Genomic DNA, 5,276 nt, shown 5'->3' with positions numbered 1-5,276 from the left:
CGCCCGGCGCGGTGCGGTGCGGTGCGGAGGGGGCGCGTCCCGCGGCTGCACCGAGCCAAACCGCGCAGCGCGCGAGCCGCGGTTCCCGCAGGCTGCCCCCTTACTGCCGCGCTCCTCTGTTTTGGGGGGCGTCTTGTTGTTCCTTTTTTTTTTAATAAAACGACCGTAGGTTGCATATTCTGCCCCCCAGAGAAGTCCCTGTTCGCGTTCAGATGTGCTTAAAATAGCATCCTGGTGGTTCATAATTTCTTGTACCTCTTTACCTGCTGCATCGTTTTAACAAAACCTGTCTAGATCTACCCTGCCCCCTTTCTCCCCCCCCTCCCATCTATAGTTTCATTTGCTTTAAAGTAAATTTTTTTTCAAGGAGGTATGCCTTTTTCAGCCATACGTACTTTTAGGTACTGTCTCAGGTCATCTTCCACAGAAATGTGGAAAGACAGCCCTCAAGAGCAAGGGGGAATGGAGCCCCCACCAAGAGAAATTTGTTTAATTCTGTAAACGTGCATGTCTTAATGAATTTCACAGAAAGCTTCTGGTGTTCACTTACCAGGTACTTATGCCCTAATGGAAAAACCTTCTCTTCGGAAATGGACTTTGTTGGGAAGATGCTGTAAAGGCTCAGATGATCCCATTTTCAACAGCAGTTAATGTGTTCCTAACATAGCCATTTTTGTGTTAAAATTCCTTTATGTTGTTTTAATTCAAGATTGCCCTCAATAAACTCAGTACTGATTATTCAGTTGGTACAGAGGATAGTCAACATTACTTTCCTTTCTATCCCACAGTAGAGCAAGTGACAGATCATCTTTGTCCATTGCAGATGATTTTAACCAGCTTTGATGTGCCCAGGAGTGCATGCATGTTGAACATCTTTCCAAACATCTTCTCTGTCCATCTCAACAGAAGAGATGTTTGAAAGTCTATCTATCATTTCTGTTGTTATTTTTCCCTTAGGTTAGATGGCTAATGTGTGAAGATAGTGATGGAAAAAGATACGTACACATGTGAAGTGGGAAAGTCATAGAGTCTGTTTTGGTTTTCTCATTTGTAAAACAGGAAAATATTTATTTTCCCTGAAACATGTTATGAGGTTTAAGGCTTTAAATCAAAGAAAACTCTAAGATAACCCCTTTCTTCTCGAGTTCAGTGTGTTTCAAAGGAAACACCCTTTTAAATGCGGGGAGGGGAAGGTACGGAGAAGTTACTGTCTGTCCAGACCCATTCAGCACACACTGACAAGACAGAAAGAGGCTTTTGTATGGTGACTTGGACCTATGTGTGGTCTAACTGCTAGACAGGGTTGCCTTCCAGATGAGTTAATGTTTGCAGATTACTTTGATATTTTAAAGTGCTGCATTACTTTCTGGGGGCAAAGCGTGGAACACTACAGGTGACACTGCAAGATTTTTTTTCTTTATCTTCCACAATCTGGAGACTCTGCAGATCCCCATTAATTGTCTCTGGCTGTCCTACATATCTTAGACAGGCTATATCAGAGAGATCTTTAATTAATCCCAGGGAGAAACATTCATCTGTGCTAGTGAACTAGATCTTTATATCCCAACCTGTCTGCCATCCCTAGTGAGCCACAGGCCGCCAAGGAAACCCCAGAGTGCCAGTCTGTTCGTATTACTTGCTTCTTAGATTTCAGTGCTCTTTCTGGAGAGCCCTGTCAAAAGATTTTGCTTCCCTATAAAGATAAGTTACTTGTTTTCTGTGAAGTTTTGGAATTTATCAATAACCACAGCAGTGCCATAAGTTACAGGCTTAACACTTTAGATACAAGATTCTGCGAGAGATGTGGGAGAAGGCATAGAGATTGGTGAGTAAGGAGGCAAGAAAAGGAGACATCCATTCCTTGGCATTAAATGGAAGATGGCCCCTCATGGTACCAAATCTATCCACTTGGAACTGAACTGAGATAACCAACTTTCACAGGTATTTTCAGCAAGGCAGTGACTTCTAGTGCCTGTTGTGTGGATAGTCTTTGAACCAAGGATTCAAAATGCATCTTGGAGTGAATCAATTTTACTCCAGTGGTTGAAAATCAAAATGATTTAAGCTGAAAAGAAGAAAATCCTATTAACTGAAATCAATTTTAATCTTCTCTTGCATTTATACTTTCTTATTCCCAAAGGAACGTTCATTTTCTTTTATTGGTTAAAACATTTTGGTCTATCACTACATATAGCCATGGCACTAAATTCAGTAAGAAGAGGGCTCTTTCTGTATGTGTTTATGTTATTCTGTAAATGTAATGATTCTTAATTTTTRTGTGTTATGAAAGAGTGTCTGATTAGACAGCAGCTGTTTTAGGGGGGTTGGAGCTTTTTGGGGGGGCTTTTTTTTTTTTTTTAACTTGCAGTATGTGTCAGCTTGCATTTGGAAGAAAATAAATCTGCATTTAAAGCCTCAGAGTCTTCATTTACATTTTTTGAAGTTAAAACCATCTTAAAGTGATAGATACATCAAGGAAAAAAATTAAAACATTTATCATTCAAAAATCAAAATGCCTTATTTAACAAAAGAATTAATCAATAGTTTTTTCCTCATCCTGCTGCTCCCAGTGGGTGTCAGCTCCTTCAAAAACTGAGAGATTAACGTATGTCATTCTTTAGCGTCTACCTTTTTATTTATAGATTGGAGAGGGAAAAACTAGCTCTCATGGTTTTTCAGCTAAATTTTTTGAGATGAAAAAGAAATGCCACATTTTCAGAAATTTTGTCAAAAGCCAGTTTTTTACTTTGCCAGCCAATGGTTTGGCTATTCAGTTGATGATATCTGCCATTCCAGTAGTTTGCCATGTTTTAAAAATGCTGGCAGCAGTATGTACTGCTTGAATCTTCCTTTTAGCCTGTTGTCCTTCAGGGAGGCTTGTGCATTCAGGCCCTTTGTCTCCTCCCATAGCTCTGAATCCATACTAGCGAAGCAGGGAGGTCTCGGGGTTATTAAATACCAACCGGTTGTGAGAAAACAGATTGCTCTGAACAGGAGAGAAACTTCAGTGGGATCCAAATGAGGAGAGGTATCCCTGGGACCAGCAGCCTTTCAAGGAGGGGGAAGCTGAGGAGATTTAATGAAAAAGCATCTCAGTGCCAGAATAAAACCTTAAGGACAAGGAAGACTTGCAGCATGGGGTTTCTATTAGTTAACCTCCAGAGAAATCAGGCTCGCAGTCTGGCTGCCTCTGCTCTCTCAGAGCTCTGCTTTCTTGGATGTTCCAGGTTTCTCTCTCCTCTTCTGGGACACCGAGATTGCACAAAGTATGACAGCAGTCACCTTTTTTCTTTACTTATCACAAGAAATACCTGGATTGAACCAAAGTTGATTAAGAAGCTGTATGAATTTCTGTTTCCTTACGTCTCTCTAGTACCCTGTGGGATTTAGGCAAGAAGCCTCTTTGTAAGTCCCTGGTACTTTCTCCTTCTGTCTGTGTATTGTCTTCTGTGGCTGTTTTCCTTCCACCATCTCTCACTGACAAGTGAGAGCCTTCTGTTTCATGACTTCTGGTGTCCCTGTCAGATGATGCCTCCCAATCTGCCTCATCTGATGGTCAGGTTCTCTGGCCAATTGATCTGTTTAGGTTATTACCCTCTAGGAAGATACTTTACTCTCAGTGATATCTCAGTGGATTTCAACCTAATTAGGAATAATCAGGATTTTACAACCTTTCATCATTATCCCTAGGAATTTCATTCCAGCAATTAAAAAAAGACAGGAGACACCAAAGACAGATATCACACTCAAAAGTAGAGTTTGTAGTCTCACAAGATGTTGAATATCAGTATCAAACAGTTTGTAATTGGCAGATTTTCCAAATTATCACACACCTCAGTGATACCATATTAATGATACTGAAGCATTAACTTGTCTGCAATTGAAAGTGCCATATTTTCTTAATACCCTGGCATCATGGACCTCTATCTGCACTTGTATTCAATTGAGAGTCCCCTGAGCCAACTAATGCCTGCTGCTAGAGATACCATCTAAATATCTTAGATTATATTTACTATGTAATGCATTAAGCAATCCTGAATCACTCTCAAGGGAATCTTCCAATTCTGTGTGTACAGTTTCTATCTTCAGCAACTCCTGGGCCACAGCCTGCTGTTCTTACTCAGAGAAAACTCTGATCTGAAGCCCCTGAATATCTTGCCCAAATAAGAACTCCAAGATGTAGCTTTGTGTCACTATTTTTCAGATAATCATCTGTTCCACATTGGGATTTAGAATGATTGTGTTTTCTATTAGACTGTGTGGCAGCAACTTTTTGCTCTGTAATTTGCAGGTGTTTCTATGTGTGGTTTCTCATGTTGTCTGAGTAAAGCACTGCTTGGTATTCTCACCAGCATGGAGCAGGGTAGGAAGGGAGAGGAGACTGAGGTATGTTCAGGGATCTTCCAGGCAGGAAGAAGGAAGGAAAAAGAGCCTGAGGTGCTAATGCTGGGTCCTAGTTTTTAGTTATTTTAAGGTTGGCAGGAGTCCAACATGCATTAAAACATCCTGGCAAAAGTGCTACATGATTTCCTGAGAAAAGAAAATGGAGGTCTTGCAAACCTTCACTGATTTAACCRCCTGCCAGCCAGATCTTGAGCTAGCTAAGACTGCTATCTTGTGTTAGCAGAAACACTTCACACCCACCACATCTGCTTCATGGCTCTGCAAGCTTTGGTCATAGGAACTTGCCAGTGTGTCTTATTTGTGTATGTGTTTAGGTACACGCTTTGTAGAAAGTATACGCTGTGCACTCTGGACAGGGGATGGTGGCAGAGAGAAGTGAGGGGCTTAAAACTCTGTTTTAATGTACCGCTACATGCTTGCTCTGTTGTTACTGTTTACTAGGCGTCTGCTTATGGCTTCTGGATTTGGGGGTTTTTTTGGTGGGGGAGTTTGATCCACCATTTCTGAAGTTAAAACACCAGTTTGATGCTTGGAGCAAGCTCCTAGTGCATCTCACAGTCCTATTTAATATAAAGTCTTCACACTGAGGATATATCGGGTATTATACCAATAAAAACAGATGCCACACCTGATTGCAGCCTTAAGGCTCTGCTGTTGGAGACACGATGTTGAGTTCAAAAGACTTCTGGTGTGACTGACTTGGTTCTGCTCTTCCTGTAGTATTATGTAATGCAGCAGTGACCTGGTAAATGGGGCAGAAATTACAATAGGCATCTGCTATATTTAAAGGTGCAGGACAACCTGCTTGCTTTGGGCAAATGCAGAAATGATGGGTGGAATAGGGGAAGGGAAGAGCATGTCTCTGCTTTTTT

General features: G+C 41.3%; 1 pseudogene; it reads right to left on the bottom strand.

The window, feature by feature from the left end:
• Positions 1-4,891: 4,891 nt before the first annotated feature.
• LOC112972065 lies at positions 4,892-5,059 on the bottom strand (annotated as a pseudogene).
• Positions 5,060-5,276: the final 217 nt, after the last annotated feature.

Source organism: Apteryx rowi, unplaced genomic scaffold, assembly GCF_003343035.1.
Source record: "Apteryx rowi isolate R43461 unplaced genomic scaffold, aptRow1 scaffold_47, whole genome shotgun sequence".
NCBI classification, from domain to species: domain Eukaryota; kingdom Metazoa; phylum Chordata; class Aves; order Apterygiformes; family Apterygidae; genus Apteryx; species Apteryx rowi.
The sequence above is the reverse complement of the archived record's forward strand: the minus strand, read 5'-3'. Positions and strand labels throughout refer to the sequence as shown.